Raw genomic sequence first — 20,601 nt, forward strand, 5'->3', positions numbered from 1 at the left:
CGCCTTCCTTCCCGTGCGACTCACTGCTTGGAAAAGCCAGGCGCAATGAGAGCCTTTGCCAGCAAATCCCAGGAAAGGGCAAACACCCCAGGCACAGTGAAAGGGTGCATGAGCCTCTCCCATGGAACTCAAAACCATCTGGACGCACATCGATAGAACGAGAAGAAGCTACTTTCCCTTGTCCCTTGTCCCCAGATGCTCTCACTACACAGCCCTTCCCCAACTGCGAAGGCACAATAGTCAATCTCGTCACTGAAATCACACCGTTCTGTTGCCAAGAGACATCAGCTCCAGCGAGTTAGACCTCAGGTCACATTCAAGGACAACAAACGCAAAGCACCTTAGATTCTCGACATGAAGAAATTACATCTATGATGACAAGCCACACTCACACATTCACATGAATGACCTTCCCTGGCCCCAGTAAGGCAATATCGCCCCTCCTGCTCTGAAGCGCGGCGAGCACAGCTCAAGGAAGGGAAGAAGGCAGCTGGCGCTGCCACGCACCTGCTCCGACGGCGTCCCACCTTCCTACAGCCTGCTCCGGGACCTGGCCTAGGAGTGCGTCCCCCCCTCCCCCCCGGACACTGTCAAAGTCCAGGTGCCACGTCTACCAAGGTTTACCTGGCCCTCGTGTCTACAGCAAGTCAGTTACCTTTGCAACTGCCCAGCCTCCATGGAGCTGATCGTTCGGTCAAAGTACAGCCCAGCCACCTGAGTCTGGGAGCCGCCCACTTGGGACTTGGCCGGACCCGTCCGACAGTGGTGCTGCTGTTTGCCTGCCCGCGGCTGAGCCAGGTGCACACACACGGGAAGGCATCCAAGCCCCACAGCAAACACGAAAGAGAGACACCCAGGAGAGGAATCTAGGAAGGCCAGCGGCCGGGCTGACAAGAAGAGCACCCACTGCCATTGGGGCGCCGACTCGCGGGCACTCTCCTGCTCAGCTTCTTTGAGTCCCGTTTCTTTCTCTCTAAAATACAAACAACAATACTCAGCTTATGGCAGTCATTATGAGGATCAATTATTGATAAAGCAGCGCATGATATACAAATAATTATGCTCTATAAATATTATCTTTTCCTTTCAAAAGAGATGAGCTGATTCCCCCGGCAGGGCCGGGTGGGGAGGGGCTGTCGCACTGGTGGCCGCTGAACACCTGGCCACCCGGGCTGGGTTTTCCTCGCTCAGGCTTCTCTCCACTGCGCTCGGGCTGTGCAGTCTGCTCTGCCATCTAGCTGGAAGGCAGATTTAAATGCCCAATACGGAACTGAAGGCACTGAAATGTTTTCTGCTATAACGACAGAGTAATTTGAATTACATATATTTCCTCAGCATTATTAAGGTAAACACAGAGAAGTGCATCTCTACTTTTGAATTAATATTTTAATATTCAGAATTTGTTCTAAAAAAGCTGAAGTGGTTTATTCTTTCAGCAAATGCTTACCAAGTTTCTATTATGTACCAGGATTTGAAACACATAAATATAAAAGACACAGTCCTTGCATTCAAAAAGCTTAGAGCCCATTAGCCTCTTATGTTGTTACTAGTCCAGGGAAAGCCTGTGTTCTGATACATCAGGGTAACATTCCCAAAATTCTGATGTAACTCATTTGGCCTATTAAAAAAATTGGTCTTGCCCTATAGCACTGGCTGCATTAGCAGAATGCTAACTTTGGAAAAGATCTTAGAGGTCATTAGTAACCCCACTTTTTTGTGAATAAAACAAAGACCCAGCAAATTGGTTTATCTAAGAACGCAAAGCTAACTAGCATCTCAGAAAGGCTCATGCTGGTGTGCTCTTGCTGCCTCACGCAGTGCTTGCAAGAACTGATTATTAATATTCAGGAACAGTGTGAGCCAGTTACTAAACCATGGATAATTTGAAATCCTCCATGGTGGGAGTATTTACACCACAGAAATTGGTAACTGCTACGAAGCAAGGTTCCTGGTGGGTTTTTTGGTTTTTTGTTTTTTGTTTTTTTCAGAAAGCCAGTTTACCAGCATACTGATTTCAACCCCAAACTCTTAATTCCTAATTCAGTGTTCCTGCAATTATAGAATTTTCATTCCATTGCTAGCCTTCAATGCAGTTTAAACATCTAGCCCAGTTATTCCAAATGCTCCTTGTGTGACATCCCAAAGCATCTCTAATTACCTCAAGAGTTATTATGAAACTCTTCAAACCCTTACCAACCAAAATTAATTCCAATTAGCTTTCATTATTTTATGTAGACACATGGCATATAACAGTTATATGGGTCACAAAATGAAACAGACTGGAGTGGGAACTCACCTCTCAAAGGGACTGGATCATCACTTGGGATTCATCACTTCCTGCCTCGTTAAACCCCCCCCCTCGCCTCCCCTTCCCCCCTGTCTACCATTACTCGGTCTTTCAACCTGCCAGCTCAATTCCTCTTGGTTTCTAAACCAAATTTACCCAGATTGACAATACATTAGAGCTCACCCCCCACCAGGTGGTGGATTAGAATTAGTCTCGCCACTTCAAGTCCTGTTTGCAGTGCCCTTGGATGATCCTGTAGGCGCCCTCCCCCCAAACCGCTATGACCTTCGCATTCCCCCTGCCCCAGTGCTCTGCCCTCATGCCTGGCTCCTGCTCTTCCTCCCAACTGTGCCTTGGGCTCGGAGCCCTGAGGCCTGCTGATGGTGTGAATGTCCTGTCCAAGTCCCTCTGCTCCTTTCCAAACGCCAGACCACTGGCTAGGGTCTTGCTTCAAATAAGAGTAATGGCTTTCTAGAACAGAATGTTTGTTTCCTCCCACAATGTATAAGTTGGAATCCTAACTCCCAGTGTGATAGTATTAGGGACCCCTGGGAGGTAATTAGGTCATAAGACGAGAACCTTCATGAGCAGAATTAGTGCTCTTATATTAATAAAAAGAAAAAAGAGAACTTGTTTTCCCTCTCTCTCTGCTCTCCGCTGTCTAAGAATAGAACCAGGAGATGGCCATCTGCAAACCAGGAAGTGGCCCTGACCAGATACCAGATCACCTTGACCTTGGACTTCCCAGGCTCCAGAAGTGTGAGAAATAAATTTCTGGTTTTTAAGCCACTCAGTTTATGGTTTTTTCTGTCATAGAAGCTAAAACTAAGACACCACCCTAGTTTGACATCTGTCTAACAAAAGTATTGATAGTATGACTGCTAATGACACTGCTAATCTTTAGCCACTCAATTAGTGCTGATGGATATGCACACCCACCTAGGTCCAGGTCAGGTTTGCCATGAATCCTTGAGCACTGTGATTTAATGACTGGTTACTCTTGCAAGGGACAGCTCAGAACCTGAGACATCCCCCAGGCTTGATCTTATTCTCTTACTGAAAGTAAAAATCTGAGAACAAAAACAAAAACAAACTGAGGGCCGGGCGCTGTGGCTCACGCCTGTAATCCTAGCTCTTGGGAGGCCGAGGCGGGAGGATTGCTCAAGGTCAGGAGTTCAAAAGCAGCCTGAGCAAGAGCGAGACCCCGTCTCTACTATAAATAGAAAGAAACTAATTGGCCAACTGATATATATATAAAAAAAATTAGCCGGGCATGGTGGCACATGCCTGTAGTCCCAGCTACTCGGGAGGCTGAGGCAGGAGGATCGCTTGAGCCCAGGAGTTTGAGGTTGCTGTGAGCTAGGCTGACGCCACGGCACTCACTCTAGCCTGGACAACAAAGCGAGACTCTGTCTCAAAAAAAAAAAAAAAAAAAAAAAAAAAACTGAGAACTCTGTATCAACATATTAGCAGTAATTATCTATTTCCAGGTGATGGAATTTTGGATGATTTTATTTTTTTCCACTTGCTTGTCCATATTTTCTAACTTGTCTACAATTAGACAAGTTAGAATTTTAAAGGACAAAGTCAACTAACATTATTTTTAATCAATACTATATCCAAATGTGTTATTGTCACATCAGTAACTAATTAGCATCCAAACTGCTAAAATGGGCTGATGACTCTTCAAAACTTCCAAGATTGATTAACTCCGCTCCACTGTATCAACTGTATTGATTAAGTATGCTCTTCTGGATAGAGTTTGAGTCATTCATTCACTAAACAAGTGTTTATTGAACACCTACTATATGCCCTGCATTATCACATACATCGAGAACACAAAGATAGATAACATATGATCCCTGCCCCAAAGAAGCCCTCATTCAGTGGAGCAATAGACATTAAAATATGCAATCACAATACTATGCAATCTTATTAGAATGGATATATCTGTGGCTGGTTTTTCCAATGAAAGGAAGCACAGGGGAAAGCATAAGACTAGAAATGAGAATGTGTGCTATTCCAGCTATTCCACAAATCAAGCAAGACAGAGAAATGCCTGGACTAGAGAAGCTGTAGGAAGGTTGGATGAGAAGGGACAGATAGACTACATATAAATATATATATTTTTATAAAATAGAATCAACATGTATTGATACTCAGTTGACTGTAGAAGATGAGTGAGAAGGAAAAGTCAAGGAAAATCCAGGTTTTCAGGCTTTGCAGCTGAGATCACGCTGCCTTTTTTTAGATAACAATCTTAGAAGAGGAGCCAGTTTGGTGGAGAATATGAACTCAGTATTGGACATGCTGATCATGAAGGCCTGTGGGACACAGAGGTAAGTGTGGCCAATCAGTAGTTGGCTACAGTGGACTAAAGAGAGAGGCCTGAGGAGAGAGATGTGGTGGAAGACACAAGCATGGACAGTATTGCCGAAGAAAAGCCTCGACGTAGAAGGCAAGTCGGAAGAAGGAGCTCCGAGGGGGACACAGAAGAACTGGACATAGGCGGAAGAGCCCAGGGAAGACAGTGAGGAGGCGCCAGAAAAACAGCAGAGAACCAGGGCTGATGGTGCCCCAGAAACCAGCTGAGGTGATGGCTTCAAAAATAGGAAAGTGGCCAGCAACACCAAACTTAGAAGAAATATTAAGAAAGGCAACAGGCCAAAGTGTGTTCTCTGGATTTGACAGCTAAGAGGTTTGATACTCTTAACAGGAACAGTGTTGGTAGGGCTATGGTCAAGGGGGTGAGGGATCAGACACAGAAATCACCTAAGCAGCAAATGGGAAGTGAGGGGGAAGAGGAGACAGCGAGCATAAATTGCTGTCTGCAGAAGCCTGGATGTGAGGAAAAGAGCTGGAGCTACCACAAGACCCTCTAGTGTGAGGAACTGATTTAGGGTGCACAAGGCAAAGAGAGCTATGTGCTGGTTCAGAGGGAGAGACTGGAGAGACAGAGAAGAAACACAATCGCTGCAGGAATAAAGAGGAGGCTGGTCACGTGGGATCCCGAGTATAGGAGCAAAGATTAATTAGGTAAAGGAAGGGCCCTACTCCTCTGAGCAGCGGAGGAAGAAGGCAGAGACAGGCACAGAGGAAGGCGAGTCTGTACAGGAAGGGACCCAAAACCATGGATTCCTTGTGGAGTAGAACGCCGAGTTCCACTGGCTATTCTAGGCGGAGCATTTGATAAGAGACTTGAAAACCATCACGAAGCTTTGGGATGGGCAGCATGGAAAATGGCATGGGCTTCAAGCAGGAACATGTCCCCGAGTGGCACGGGGCTGGAAGCGCAGCTGTTGCGGAGGCCTAGACCGGCTCTGAGCTGCGTGGGGCACGCTGACGCTCTGCTTTGCTCCGCGCTGTGCTCGCAGTGCCGGGCATACAACAAGAGCTCAATAAAGTTGTATTTATAGATGAATGGACATCTTAAATGTACAGCAGCAGCAGCGTGTACTGAATGATTGTAGACAATGATTTTCACAGCCTGAGTATAGAATTAAACTTTGACAGGGAGCTACCAGAGAAAGTAAAAGAGAAGGCTGAGGCCATGAGGTGAGGAGCTGATCGAAGAGTGGATACAAGGGCGCCATGTGGGGCATAAATGAGACAGAAACAGACACACGCTATCTGCATACCCTGTTAAACTGGGGTCCATGGCCATACTTAAGAGACCCATGCCAACTGGACAGTGAAAGAAAAACATGAAATTCAATAATAATTTTTAAAAATATACTCTTAGCCAAAGTGGGAATGACAGGAGAACGGCCACACCTGCATTTCCAGCAACAGCTGATGCTTTGTGGCTCTTTTTAAAAAGTCAGCAAGCATCTCATATTTCTGACTCCACAGATGAGTCAAGGGACGAAGGTTTAGTGCAGAGCAGCCTCTCGACTCCAGCCAAGCCGCCGCCTGGAGCCAGCACTGAAGATATGGAGCTGGTGGCCCAGCCAGGGGGGGCTGCCAAGGCTTTGGCCCCGTCCTGAGCTGATCCGAGGGACAGGCCAGACACGGAGCATCCTGTGCCAGTCAGCGGTGCCAGTTATTAGGAGGAGATGCGCCAGGAAACCACGGTGCCTGTGCCAGGGACAATTAGCCTGGCCCGGGCACTGTGAGCTGCCAGTGCCAGTCCTGGGACTGTCACTCTCACCACAGCCTTCAAAGTGGAGCTGTGGGCACAGTGCAGGTCTCCTATAGGACCAAGCCCTGATGGGTGAGCCCCGACAAAGGACTCCTTTAAATGCCACCTACCTGCTGCCTGCAGACTCGCCCTCCCTGCATCGCCCTCTGCTGCCGAGAGCTGGAGAATGTAATTATTTAAAACTCCATTTCATGTGAATACAATGATTATAACCTTCAAAGTTATCAGTCAGTATAAACAGGCTCATTCAACATGATGACAGGGAGATTAGAATAGATATTTAATCATAAAAATAAGAACTCAAAGACTAACTTCTGTATTGTCTCCTTGTCCCATTTGTCAGCCAATAAAGGTTCATACCACTTTGCAAGTTCTACCCCTCTGCCCACTGTTCCACGCACAGAAATAGCCCGTGTGTGTGCACAACGTGAGTACATACACGTGTTTCAGTGGCACTCACATTCCTTGTTCTCTCAGTCTGGAATGAGTGACTGCAGATATAGCAAAGCTCCCTGTGAGTGCTGCTCTAATGCTAAATTCAGCACATCAGGGCAACTTCCATAGGCGCCACTTCTGATGCCAAAAAACAAAGTTCAAATTTCAGTCTCTGGAGGACGCTGAAGGGCATGACAGTATGATAGAGAAGTGACGCACGCACGCCTGCCGTCCCACAGGGAGATGCCCAAGGCTCACTCTTTGAGAGGAACATCCCATAAACGAGTGTGTAGACTCTCTGCATGCTGAGTAAGTATTTACTGCCCTTCCCGACTTCGCTTCTGTGATATGCTTTCCATACAAGCTTGTTAGGAGTATTCCCGTTAAACTAAGGATGCAATGCTCTGCGTGTCCCGTGACATTATGACACCACAGCACCATGTTCAAGTGTTGGCCAGATATCATTCACTGTATAAATTGTCACTAAATGAATCTGGCTGAGGTATAATCTCACCCCTGGAAGAATAAAAAAATTATTTGCTACATTCAACAAATACTATTTTGGACAATATTAATTCACCTATTTGTTGTAATAAAAAATTTTTTCTCCCATATGAACTACTCTCCGTAGCTCCTCAAATAAAGTTGCTAAGCCCCAAAACTATATGGAAGGAACCCAAAACAATTTGCACTATTTATTATAATAACCAAGAAATGGGTGGGAAACTGAGTACTACATTCATTGTATATTAATTGTCTACTATGTGCCAAGCATCATTTTAGGTGTTAAGTTCAGGCCACATGAAGCGAACAAGGCAAAACTGTTCCTTATCTTCTTGGAGTTTACTGCCTAACAGGACACAGACAAGGTAACAGAAATTCCAAGGATAAGTGTTAGGAGAGGATGACAGCAAGAAGCAGATGAAACGCACAGTAAGTTGTCCACCCTCGTCAGAGAAGACTTCCCAGCAGAACGATCCCAACTGAGACACGAACCGTGAGAGCACACCATCCTGGAAGGAAGGGTGGATGTGACCGGGGCTCAGAGGTCAAGGAAGGCCTGGTACCTTCACAGCACCATTGGTGGGTTTCACGTTCAGTGTGATTTGAGCCTGGAATGCGAAGAGAAGTGTTGAGACTGAAGGCAGCCCTAACCGCCTCACCCGGCCAATATGGCAGGAGCAGGCCCAGCCCTCCCTAGTATCGCGGGTGTTTGTGCACACCTATGACGAACATCTGACATTTCTGTCAGCCCAGTATCCTGCCCTCTGGCTTCTGGCAATAAATCATCACTTTTCCTTTTATTGGCATCCCTGCCTCTTCTCAGTTTCTGTATCATGTGTGGCACTGACCCCATCCCTTGCTCTAAGAATGAGGACAAAATTCAGGCCTGGACAGTAAGAGTCTTGCATCTCCCTGGCTGTGGTGATTAATCCAGCAGCCAGTACATGTCCAGAGACGTTCCAAGAAACATGCACCCGGAACTTACGCTTGTTACTGGGAAAGAAGGGTGCTTCCCATTGGGCTGACTGAGATAACATTAATAGAATATCAACCTACAGCTGTCATCTGTCCACCATTCAATCATTCAATAATCATTTATTGCATAACTGTCATGTGACTCATGCTGTTGTAGGCATTAGGAATACACAAACAAAAGACATATTTCTATTTCTTAGGTTTCACCATCAAGTGGAGAGGCAAATGAATTAAACTCGTCACTTGAATAAACTGTGATGTGTCGGGTTAAAGGTGGTGTACATTGTGATAATGCAGGGAAGGGCAGCCAACTCAGAGGGACGTGAGTTCAGGCTGGGCCACAGCAAGCTGAGTGGCCTGCAGGACAACATACTGGGGGTGTCTGCGAGAGTGGATATAAGTTAGGAGTTCCCCAGAGAAGTCTGCAGGGACACATATTTGTGGTTGATAGTGTTCCTTTGTCTATACTTTGCTTCTTTCCTGAAGATTTGTATGTGCTGTGATTTAGGCATTATCAGCACACAAGACATAATTAAAATCATGGATATGAATGAGATTGTCAAGGAAGAGCACAGATTTCAAAATAAGAAAATAACTGTTTCAAGTGAAGAACAGAGAAAGAGAAGTCCAGGAAGACAGAGAAGGCAAAGTCAGAACAGCATCAAGACAACCACAGGAAGATAGAATGTCAAGAAAGAGGAAAAGGTACAGAGAGTAAATATAGTAAGAGATAAGTCACGTAAGAACTTGAGCCAGGCACAGTGTCAGGCACCTGTAGTCCCAGCCACTCGGGAGGGCGGCTTGAGGCCAGGAGTTCGAGGCCAGACTGGAACACAGCATGACCTTATGTCTGGAAAAAAAAAATTTTAAGCAATTAAAAAGAACTTGAAAATGTCCACTGGATCCCAGAGGGTTGTGAAAAGGTCAGAAAAGAGAGAGAATAGTAAGGAGGAATTGTGTTTGTTCATTGACTGGTTGGCTGGCTAATTCGTTGGTTGATATAAAATGGAAGCGACTCACACAGGTTTTTACCTATAGTGAAAAGACAGTGTAAAGGAGAGACTGAAGACACAGGGGAATAAAAGAACTGAGTGACAAGTGTGGGAGCCCCAGAGGAGGCTCCCGTCCCCACATGGGGATGGACAGTCCAAGAGAAGGCCTCTGTCCCAGGTCAGGAAACACACCTCTGCCTTCCAGAAGGGAGGGCAGCAAGGGATGTATGAGCCCATCAGATGATTTTGTGAGCCAGCCTAACCAAGGTTGATGGAAAAAGTATAGATGCTAACTATGGTTTTTAAAAATTGATTTATTCATTATTCTACTAAACATGTTATGAAACTCCCACAACTTCCAGTGTCAAAAATGACTGAGCTAATGGTGAAGAGTTTCAGGAACTTGATTGAGGCTGTGCTGCACAGCCACCAATGGTCAGTATTTTCTATTCTATTTCAAACCACAGTCTGGCTTATTTTTAGACTCAGTTAAATTTCTTTCAGCCTTAAATCTGTGGGTCATACCTGTTTGAAGCCATTTCATTTTCCTTAGTATCAAGTTTTTGTGCCTTTTCCCCTCAAAAGTCAGCAGCAGTTGAGAAGGTACTTGTTCCAATCAGTGACCATTTGAAAACAGAAATTCAGATATTTAAGATAAGTCTGTGTAGAACTGCTACCTTTATGACATATTTCTCTTGCTGCTCACTTTGGCAGCACATATAATAAAATTGGAACAATACAGAGTTTAGCATGGCCCCCGAGCAAGGAGGAAACACAGACTCATCAAGTGTTCCCTTTTCTTAAAAAAAAAAAAGACACCTTTCTCAAAAGTAACCATTCCTCCTACAAATATTATATTGTAAGTGGCCCCATTTAGAAGGATCCTTCAAGTTTCTTTTGCAGAATATCACAATCTCATGAAGCCTGGTTGGCAACATGTGAGATCCATTTCACAAAAAAAGCACCTGTTCCCAAATTGGATGTGGAGCAAATTCAATGCTGTGTGAGAAGCTGTTCAGCAAGGGGAAAACTCACATGAGGTGAGCAATCAATTACTGAAGAGGTTATCCATCCCAATGCATTCATTTTACAGCACATAAACTGAAGCCCAGAGTTCCATATGGTTCACGGGGATCAGTGCCGGGACCTACATCCGGGTCTCCCAACTCCCAGCCAGGTTCACGTCTCCTTTCATAGCGTCTGTGTTTCCTGCTGGGCGGCAGACTCCACAGGGGCGGGGCCTCTTCCATCTTCTTCACTTAGGTATCCCCAGCATAGAGGTGGCAGTCAAATATATCTGTTTGTCAATAAGTTAACCACATTCAGGTTAAATTGTTATGGGTCATTTATGAGGTTTCATGCAGAACTGAACATCAGACTAAAAGGTCTCAACAAAAAGAAAAAACATCACCAACCCATAAACACACGGTCTATGAACTCTGAAAATACTAGAAACTGTGGACATGACTTCCAGGGTGGAAGCCTTGGGAACAGCAGCCACAGAGCCACCTCTTTAAAGGGACCCAAGCCAGGGCTTCATCTGTCATGGCAGGCACCATGCCCCTCGCCATCTACACAGCCTGAGAACAAGTTTCCACATTGCCTCCAAGTCAGACTTAACAAACTTGAATCCTCCTTAAAATATTTAACAGGTTCTCTCCTCTCCCCAAACACTATAACTGCTAAGCCTCATTTCATCTTCCCATAATCAAACCTGCCTAAAATTTTTTTGTAAGTTGAAATTGCTTATTCTTTTGCACACAGCAATACATTCAACCCCCCAGGTACAGCCCCGCCAGGGTATGCAGGCAATCCAAGGAGTTAGGCTTTGAACAAGACCCTGTGAAGTTCTTCCTTTTGCTGAAAGCCATGTGCTGGCTTAATGCCTTTCTATGCTGAAGAAGACCAAATTCTTCTCAAATAAATCTGCTAGAAGGGTCTCTCATGGGAATTGTATTCCCTCTTAGCATTCTTCAGTTTGGGTTTGGTGTGGATTAATTGGTTAATGGTGAAAATAAGCACTTACATCTTTTGCCCTTAAATCAGGAGTTGCTGCTGCTGCTGCTGCCATATTCCATCGTGATAGCCTGCTGTCACTCACAGCTGGCAGACACTGTAGACCGTGATGCCACATCAGCCGCCCAGAACCTTTCTGCTTTAGCAACAGTTTCCCAACGGAATGACTTCATGTGTAGCTCCCGAGACTGGAAGCATGATCCAACCACCATATTGAGAAGGTCTGAATCAAAAAGGCCACTATCTGAAATTACAGAAAGAAGTTACACTTACCTCTTCATGTATCTGAATGAGAATTCCAAGGAGAACATCAATATCACATTGAATTTCTAAACAATAATGACAGCGAGTTAATAATTGACAAAAATACCATCCGGATTAGAAATTGAAAAAGTGAAATTTAGGGACACTTACAAGTGCTAGTTCATCACAAACGCTTCCCTTTGGAGTGGCAAAAACTGAAAAGGTGAATGCTCATGAAAAGCAAAATAGTGTAATAAATAATCAGACGTTTATGTTGTAAAATACTATGATATCTAATAACAAATAATAAATTACAATTATACCATTTGACTCGGAGAGGTTTCTGTAGCATATTATTGGTAAAAAGGTATATTATCCCATATGCCATTATGTATAAGTATATATTAATAAAATTATATAAGATTATATATGAGTATTTATGTATCTATATAGATTAAAGTATATAAAAGATACATACCCGGAACTTAATAATACTTCCTTTGTTTAAGGGAGAGGGCATACAGCGTAATGGGTAGAGGTAGAAGTAACATTTTAAAGGCTTTACAACAAAACAACATTTATTATATCCCATTCCTGTAAATCTGTCTGTGAGTGGTGTGTGTGCTTAACAAGAAGTATGTGTAAGATTATACCAGTGTAATTGGATATCTTAAAGTGGTGGGATTCCAGATGATCTTTATTTAACTTGCTATATTTTTATGTATGTTTCATTTTTCCAACGAAAACACTTTATGTAATCAAAAGAAATAAGAAAGCTGGCCGGGCGCTGTGGCTCACGCCTGTAATCCTAGCTCTTGGGAGGCCGAGGCGGGCGGATTGCTCAAGGTCAGGAGTTCAAAACCAGCCTGAGCAAGAGTGAGACCCCGTCTCTACTATAAATAGAAAGAAATTCATTGGCCAACTGATATATATATAAAAAATTAGCCGGGCATGGTGGCGCATGCCTGTAGTCCCAGCTACCCGGGAGGCTGAGGCAGAAGGATCACTCGAGCCCAGGAGTTTGAGGTTGCTGTGAGCCAGGCTGATGCCACGGCACTCACTCTAGCCTGGGCAACAAAGTGAGACTCTGTCTCAAAAAAAAAAAAAAAAAAAAAAAGAAAGCTGTTTTTATTATATAACAGTCATTGACAAGTGGTAACTTGCCTGAACGCTTATGCTTCTGAGCCCTCTGCTGAATCTTAAATAGATTTGGGTTTTTTCGTGTCTCTGTTCCAAATACACTCAAGAATTCTAAAGATGTCTTGTACTTACCTGGAAAAGACAAGCCAGGCCAAAGAGAAATGTAAAATCCTTTTCTAGCACAGACCTCACATAGCCCTTTCCTCCTTGGAGACTGCTGTCACACCCTCATACCCTTCTTTGCTGCCTGCTGCTGAGGGAGGGACCCCGAGCACGCCACGCAGAGCTGCTGCCGGCAGTGCTGCTCAGGCCACACCGTCTCGGGCGGTGCCTCCACCGTGACTCAGACACTGCTGGGGAAGATGCCAACTGAGGAAAGGAAGAAGAGACTTAGAATTAACCAACCAATCCCTGCATTTCACCAACAGAGCCGGAAACTGGGAAATAAGCTCTTATTGATCAATAACCCAATAACCAACACATTTTACATAATCAGAACAGAAGAGAGGTCATTATGTTTTTTCCTAGCTACATTTTTTTGAATTAAAATGAAGTGAGGTATGTGAATGTAGTTGGATTTTAAATTATCTTCGCTATATAGATAACAGGGTTTTTTAAATTGGGGAATTATAGAACATTCAAGATGTCCAGTCACCACAATGGCTGAGTGGCTGTGTATCAATTAGATACAAGTTTAAAATAGAGGAAATATATTGTGTTATGTATTTATTATCGTGGAGCAGAGGAAACTCTCAATGTGAAAAACTTAAATAGGGAAAGGTCTGATTTTGGTAAAATTTCTGAATTACAGAACTGTTTTTAAAATAACTTTAAAGCAAAATAAAAAGAAATAAAAAGTAAAAAGAAATGTTGTTCTTTTACTTCAAGAACAAAAAGAATCCAAAGTAGACTCCTAAAATCCTAAAAATTTTTTATCCTAAAAGGATCTTGTCTTGGTTCATGAGCTGCTATAAGAAAATGCATAGATTATATGGCTTATATACAACAGATATTTATTACTCAGAGTCCTGGACTGAGACCTGAGAAGCCCAACATCAAGGTGACATCAATTCGGTGACTGGTGCAAGGGACAACCCAGGCCTCTTTTATACAGACACTAATTCCATTCATGCGAGCTCCAAGCTAATCACTTCCCACAGCCTCACCTCCTAACACCATCACTGTGGGGGTTAGGGTTTCAACATATGAGTTTTACAGAGACACAAACTTTCAGCCCACAGCATTGATCTCTAATTCAACCCATCATTTTAGATAGAAATAGTTAGAGATTCAGAGTAGTTAAATAACTTGCCTAAGGTCACACAGTAGAACTCAGAGCCTTGGGCCCTCAGAGATCATTCCACAACATCATACTGCAAATATTAAGAACAGATCCCTCAGAAATTGTCTTTTCATAACTAGAGAAGACACTCATAATTACTACCCTTGCTTTGTATATAAGGAGCACTTTCTTAGATTTATACAAAGAGTAGTTAAATATGACCTGTATTTGCTGTCCTGTCTGGCAATTAATTTACTTTCCTTTATCTTGTTAATAATAACTTAACTGGTTGAAATGAAGGATACAAGTATTAATAGATATACATAAAGAGTAGAATGCAAATAAATGCCAAATGCATAGCCTCAGCAGTAGGTGCTGTGAGAAGTCAGGAGGGGGAGATGAATCAAAATTAATTTCAAGGAGGGGTAGGTAGTGAGAAAAGAGGTCAGTGAAAAGAGGAATAGGAAAAAATATTAAAAGATGAGATTTATTTTCTGTGAACACCACACATATTTATGAATACTTCTACCATTCAGGCTATTATTGACAGTATTGGACCTTAGATTACATGGTACTTGTGAACCTGGTCCTAAGACAATATTGTAGCCTCATTTCCCACATATTCCTCTTACTTAAAAAAAGACACATTTGGAATTTGTGCAAAAATCACACATCCACATATGCATAAACCTGCATTTTCCTTGGCTCAGATGTCTTGGGTAAATTAAGGAAGTTACTAGATTTGCCTGCATGTAACTAAACAATAGAATAAAATGAAAAATGCAATGACTGACACGTTCCCAAATATACGCCTTTTGGGTCTCACAGTCCCGTCCTTTCCAATGTCATCAGCAGACTGGAGGTATTAGCTCAGACTTTGCAGAACCAAAATCCATGACAGGAAATAGCAAGTATAAATATTTCTTCTCAAAAGAATTTTAAGCTCCAGTACTTAAACTAAATTACTTATTTACAACAGACCAAAAATTTCATGTTAACCCACCATAAGACTGAGTCAAGTGACAGGAAAACGTCTTGAACGCGGTGGGCTGCGCGTGCGGCGGGCGGTGGGCTGCGCGTGCGGCGGGCTGTGCGTGCGGCGGGCGGCGGGCCCGGGCTGCGCGTGCGGCGGGCTGCGCGTGCGGCGGGCTGCGCGTGCGGCGGGCTGCGCGTGCGGCGGGCTGCGCGTGCGGCGGGCGGCGGGCTGCGCGTGCGGCGGGCTGTGCGTGCGGCGGGCGGCAGGCTGTGCGTGCGGCAGGCGGCGGGCGGCGGGCTGCGCGGGCGGCGGGCGGCGGGCTGCGCGGGCGGCGGGCTGTGCTTGCGGCGGGCTGTGCGTGCGGCGGGCGGCGGGCCCGGGCTGCGCGTGCGGCGGGCGGCGGGCCCGGGCTGCGCGGGCGGCGGGCGGCGGGCTGTGCGTGCGGCGGGCTGTGCGTGCGGCGGGCGGCGGGCCCGGGCTGCGCGTGCGGCGGGCGGCGGGCGGCGGGCGGCGGGCTGTGCGTGCGGCGGGCTGTGCGTGCGGCGGGCGCCCCGCCTCGCGGCCCCGCATCTCCACAAGGAGGAGCGCCGCCCTCGCTCCTGTGGGCCAGTGAGGTGGAGATCTTGCCTCAGCTTGCAGATGGGAAAGCCCAGCTCTCCATCAGGGCCCCGGGCTTCTTTCCACTCTCAACTTCGGGCCTGCCCTGCATCTCACTGAAAAGTGCCCCAGACGTCCCAGAGCCCCGGGGAGGGCCGAAGCCCGCAGCGCAGGGCCCTCCCGGAGGGCTGCGCGAGGTAGCCGGGCCTGGGTGCGGTCTGAGCACCAGACGCTCAGCTTCCTGCTCATCCTCTCATCTGTCAGTCAGTGTTGGGACTTCCTTGCCGAAGCGGTCCCAGCTGAGAACTCAGAAGACTGGAAAGAAAATTATTTTTTCCTCCCTTACAATAGACATCAAGTAATCACCAGCCAGGCCAAGACACAGAGCAAGACATTTGCACTTCCCCCTCCAGACAGCACCCACCGCACCCCGAGTGGCGGTGGCCGGCAGGGGGGAGCGCTGACCTGGGCAGCCGGAGACGTCTCTCTTGTGATGTTCAAAAGCATGTCTCTGCCCTTCTCCATCAGGACGACGGGGTCCTGGCTGGGGAGAGCTGCTGTGCTCCTTTCTAGAGGAAGAAACAGATCTCACCAGTGTGGAGACAGTATGGTAAGGTGGATTCAAATCCCCTCTCTAGCACTTGCCAGTTCTGTGATTTCCAGACATTCAGGATACTGCTGTAAGTTTCCCTTTTCTTATCTGTGAAATAGCTATTAAAATGTCTAGCTCAATAAATGTAAAAAAGAGAGAGAGAGAGATCCATCCTTTTGTTCATCTGTTCACTCATTCATTCACTGGGGCTTGCTGTGAGCCGGGCGCTGCCCTGCCACAGGGAGGCAGAGATGACGGGCCACACAAGAAGGGAACCGCCTGCACGGAGCCTGTGTGCACACAGAAATAAATGCACCGTGATGTCAGATGGTGGTGAGTGCCCTGACGAACAGAAGGCAGAGTGAGAGCATAGAGAGCTTCAGGGTCAGGAGAGGAGGCTACTTAGGCAGAGGAGTCTGAGAATACTTCCCCGGGAAGGAGAGATGACTCCAGCGAGGAGTGTTCCACGCAAGAGCAGGGCAGGAAGGCAGAGGGGCTGCCAGTGTGAATATCAGGAGGAGCCCCATGGAAGAGTGAGAGCGTAGAGACACTTAAGGGACTTGCTTTGGATGGAAAAGGTGTAAAGTAGCCTCTTGAAGAATAGAAAGTGAGCCGGCTGTGCATTTGTGTCCAGCCACATCCTGAGATTTGGTGCCTGGATGCGGCATGAACAGCGGAGCGTAGTTCCATCAGGGCTGGGGGCTGCCGGGGGAAGGCATCAGCGGGACAGTGGGAGCAAGGGAGCTGAGCAGGACCATGGCTCCGGCTGGGAAAGGACATCAGGAAGGTGGGCCTGCAGGCCACAATGGGCAGTGAGAAGGCATAGGGACGAGGGATTGGTGGACCTGGTGAGACCAAGCAGTGGTTGGAGTTGGGGTTCCAGAGGGAGTCAGCTGGCGGTCAGAGCAGCATGCCAGAAGTCAACATTTTTGAGGTGTGGCAAGTTCTAGTCATGACCATCACCAGACTGTGACGGTGAGATGGCCGGCTGGGGTGGGAGGAAGGCTGTGGGATTAAGGAGGTTATGATCTGAGAGGCCAGAACCCTACTCAGGTCACCTAGGCCAGTGGATCTCAAACCTGGCCACGTGCTAGAATGACCTGGGAGCCCCTAAAAAATACGCATGCCTCCAACCCCCTAAAGATTCTACTGGCTGGAAATAGGAGGAGGGGAGGAGAAAAGAGCAGTGCCCGGGCTTCTGTAAAAGCTTCCCAAATAATTCTGAATTGCAGCCACGGCTGTGCCTGAGTGACCTAAGTGGACAATGCAGTCACCACGAGTGAGGCCAGCAGTGGTGGTGGAGAGTGACCGTGAGCCCGCAGGGGCTCAGAGCCTCACTGACCGCAGGTGAGTGGCCGTAGGCTGGTGGGCCACCACAGTGTGGGAGGCTTAGGGATATTCTGACGGCCTGCGCGCCAAAGCAGAGGGAGGGGAAGGTTAAGGAGGAACAGTAGTCTGAGAGTGGTCTCGAGGAGCAGGGCGGACACTCCACCCCCACCATCAGGACCCAGTATACTTGAGCGGTGTCCCCATGTTCCCAGAAGTGAGCCAGGCAGCACTTAAAGCAAAAAGATAAGAGGAACGTTCATAAAGAGGTGAGGATACAGGGGAAGGGGCGTGGGGCCAGGAGTGCGGGAGATGGAGTCAAGCAGAGAGCCGTCCACAGCTGTGCAGGGGCGAGGGCCTAGGAGGCTGGAACTTCAGCAGTCACCAGGTGCGGCGTGCGGGACCAGTGCCGAGGCCTTCAGGGGAAGGTGGGCCATTGGCTGTAATCAAAGCCTCCCATTTGTATTTTATGTAGACTCTTTAGGCAGCACATTAGCTTCTTGTGGCTGCCGTAGCAAATTACCGCAGACGTGGCTGCTTCAAACAGCAGAAGCTCATTCTCCCACAGCTCTGAAGTTTGCAAGTCTGAAATGAAGGTGTGAGCAGGGCCGCGCTCCCTCTGCAGGTCCGGGCAGAACTTCCTTGCCTCACTCCAATCCCTGCCTCCATCTTCACACGGCCCTCTTCCCTCTCTGCATCCAAAGCTCTCTTCTTGTAAGGGTACCAGGCATTGGACCGAGGGCCTGCCCCAATCCAGTAGCACCTGATCCTGATTATGTCTTCAAAGACCCTATTTCCAATAAGGTCACATTCACAGGTACCAGGGGCTTCCTTCGCCATCCCTTCTGGGGGGCACAATTCCACCCACAGCTGGCAGTCTGTGGCAGTGATGTGACAGCTGGGAAGGGTGTTCTTACTCAAAGAACACAGGCTCTTCGGGCCACTATGAAGTCCAGTGAGAGCCTGTCACAGCTAGAAGGGCGTCAGCAACAGGCCCCTCACAGACCGCAGTGTCCAGCAGCGGGCAGGGCAGTCTCGCCAGCTCACCTGCGCGGTGGGCTCCACCCACCTGCGTGAGAAAACAAAGCTCAACGGGGAAACCCATCCTCACAGTGGAGAGACAATTCAAACACACTTTCTGTTCATAGCAGGTCAGCGGTATTTTTGAATACACATATAGCATATATTTGATGAGAAGCCACAATCTGACAAGATAATGAAAGCCTAAAAGATTTCCTGCTATCTCACCACTAGCAACAAGCAGTGAAACCAGAGAGATAAAGACAATGAAAATAATCTGTGTTGAGCTACAGAAGCCACATTTAGTTAAACGGTAATGCACTCCATCCCCCAGTCAGCAAGGATTAAGTGCCTGTTGTTGCAGTGTTGACACAAGAAAACAATGCACAGCACCGTCCTGCAAAGAACATATCCACCAGCTGAGGCTGCAAAGGAAACTAGAGTCACATATTAAAGACAGGTATGGTTAATTGTTAAATTGCATGGTGTAGGCTTAATAACACAGAAATTCAAAATAGGAGAGATTAATGATTCCAGAACTACTGAAATTGGGCTGTCTAGAGTTTGGTAAGTATTTCTTTGGGCCCATTCTGTGTATTTCAGTCACCAGGCTCTCTGGACCCTAACCCTCCACCCTTACTCCATGAAATTCTCAGCGTCCCTGGTTTACAGACAAGGGCACTGAGGTCACAGACATTAAGTGACTTGTCCCAGGTCAGATAGTGTGTGTTTCCAAGTCAGGAACTGAACACAAGTCTTTTATCCCCAAGTCCAAGGCTTTTTCTGCGATACATTGAAGAATTAGTAGGGTTTGGATAGGCAAGAAAAGCGAGGAGAGTGTCTCATGTGTGGGGAACAAGATTAAGGTCTTATCATCACATTTAGCTCCTGAGCTCCTGAGAGCTGCCCTGTATCCCCAGAAGAGAAGCTGCTGTGAGTCTCTTAAAATATCTGGGTCAGTGAGAAGAGGATCACAAGGTCTCCTTGTGGTTATTTTTAACTTTAAAAAGATAACCTTTAAAGCAAAGGAAAGGATAAAACTGAAACAAGTAAATAAACAAATAAATCGGAGATTTTACAAGCTGAAGCCAAAGGGAGCCCCCTCACAGGAAGAGCTAGGCGCCTGGCCCTGACTTGGAAGCTGCAGGAGGGGCCCCTGGTGGTCGCAGCGGTTCCTGGCGCCACCAGAACCGGGAGGGTGGCCTAGATCCGGGCGGGCCTGGGCGGGCGGCGCCCAGGTGCGGGCGGCGCCCAGGTGCGGGCGGCGCCCAGGTGCGGGCGGCGCCCAGGTGCGGGCGGCGCCCAGGTGCGGGCGGCGCCCAGGTGCGGGCGGCTCGGGTCCTGCCCGCAGAGAGGCGCTGCCCTGGCTCCTTCTTCAGAGAAGACAGGGAGAGAGACATTCAGCCAGTCTGCCCCAGCTTCTACCACTGGCTTTTACAGCAAAAGGAAAGGAAGGGGAGTCTTTTAAGCAGCCAACAGACGTTACACGGAAGTGGCACCCATTGGCAGCGAATGCTGTTTTTATTGAGAAAAACGTTGCGAGTGGAGGCGAATCAGAAACGCCCTGCGCGCTGCCCATCAACTCCACGACACCAGGAGGGAGGAGGGAGTCCTGCTGTCGTGTGTCCCAGGTCCTGGAAGGGCGAGGCGCGGGCAGCCCGAGAGCCAGGCCCAGGCCGGCGCTCCGCCTGCGCTGGCCCCGCAGGGACAGGGGCGGCCGCCCTCCTGAGTTCGGGAATTCACCCCTGCGAGCGCCTCTGCCCGCGACCTGGATCACGCGAGTCTCACTAAATGCCGAACGTCACATAAGGAGAAGACTAACACGGACAGTGCGACCAGACGAGGCGGCTCTCTGGCCCCACGGCAGTTGTGAGGAGAGCAGGACGAGCTGGGCTGGTTTCACGGGGAGCGGGCCTTCAGCCGGGCCCGAGGGGGCGATTTGCACAGAGGGGGCGACGGATCTTGGTGCAGAGATCTGTGCTGTCGGCGCAGCGCGAGCACCAGACCCTGGAGAACACAGCACATCCTGGTCCCCGCGCGCAGGGCTTGTGGTCCAGCGAACATCCTCCCCGGAG

General features: G+C 47.6%; 1 protein-coding gene, 1 long non-coding RNA gene and 1 other non-coding gene across 3 annotated transcripts in view; 1 reads left to right on the forward strand and 2 right to left on the reverse strand.

The window, feature by feature from the left end:
* The window catches only part of SEC16B (SEC16 homolog B, endoplasmic reticulum export factor), a 38,621-nt gene extending 37,244 nt beyond the window's left edge, over positions 1 to 1,377 (reverse strand). Inside the window, 1 exon segment of the mRNA XM_012765024.3 lies at positions 656 to 1,377. The gene's annotated coding sequence lies outside the window, so the exon portion shown is untranslated.
* A 6,461-nt stretch (positions 1,378 to 7,838) lies between these two features.
* LOC109730375 (uncharacterized) lies at positions 7,839 to 13,175 on the reverse strand. The gene is made up of 3 exons (XR_002223177.2): positions 12,866 to 13,175; positions 11,361 to 11,594; positions 7,839 to 10,631 (listed from the first exon to the last, which is right to left on the reverse strand). It is a non-coding gene; the product is annotated as an uncharacterized LOC109730375 (long non-coding RNA).
* LOC142869764 (U6 spliceosomal RNA) lies at positions 10,033 to 10,136 on the forward strand. The gene has a single exon (XR_012918332.1). It is a non-coding gene; the product is annotated as a U6 spliceosomal RNA (small nuclear RNA).
* Positions 13,176 to 20,601: the final 7,426 nt, after the last annotated feature.

Source organism: Microcebus murinus, chromosome 2 (assembly GCF_040939455.1).
Source record: "Microcebus murinus isolate Inina chromosome 2, M.murinus_Inina_mat1.0, whole genome shotgun sequence".
Classification (NCBI taxonomy): domain Eukaryota; kingdom Metazoa; phylum Chordata; class Mammalia; order Primates; family Cheirogaleidae; genus Microcebus; species Microcebus murinus.